The sequence below is a fragment of the Alligator mississippiensis genome, chromosome 3 (genome assembly GCF_030867095.1).
Source record: "Alligator mississippiensis isolate rAllMis1 chromosome 3, rAllMis1, whole genome shotgun sequence".
In the NCBI taxonomy this organism is placed as follows: Eukaryota; Metazoa; Chordata; order Crocodylia; family Alligatoridae; genus Alligator; species Alligator mississippiensis.
In genome coordinates, this window is record NC_081826.1 from 160805243 (window position 1) to 160805971 (window position 729).

A 729-nucleotide genomic window follows, 5' to 3' on the forward strand; every position below is an offset into this window, starting at 1 on the left:
TGTTTTATTTGACTCTTGTCAATGGTGTCCTACCCTTACTTCCAGAACAGAGTGCTTGTCAGCAGCTTGAAAGAGCAGATGGGGAGGTCCAATGTGGAATTTCAGTGGTGATAATACCAGAGAATATAACTATTTTGTTTCATTACTACTATAATATCCCACTAGTGGAGAATGTGAAAAGTAATTTGGATATTCTATGACTAAGCCTATTAAGTCTATGGTTTGTGTTTCTCTTTTGAGGCTTTTTTATGGTCTGCCTCCTCAGAAATGAGACAAAATGGGCAACTTGATATTTTGCAAAAGGTTTAAGAGCATGAAGTCTATCACAATCTACATAACAATTCAAAAGTAATTGTACGGGAAGGCTTGAAGTGTAGAGCCATCTATGGAAGCACTCAGTTCTAACTTTAGGAGCTTAATCATATCCTTTGAGTTAAATGCCTGGAGAATATACTTTGTTACAGCTGGTGCAAGGTTATGGCAAACAGCAGCATTTTCTCTTACAAAGTTTTACTCTGAAAGCAAAATACACTTTTTCTGGAATACTCAGATACCTGCTCTATAGCATCTTTACCCTTAAGAAGCTTCTAGAAAGAACATAAACTTTTACCTTTACTCATGTGGATGTATCTTTTTAACACTAGAATAGGTTCCAATCAAAATGTTACTTACTCTTTAAGGACCAGACTTTCAATGGTACAATTTAGGCATCCAGTAGGATTTTTCAAA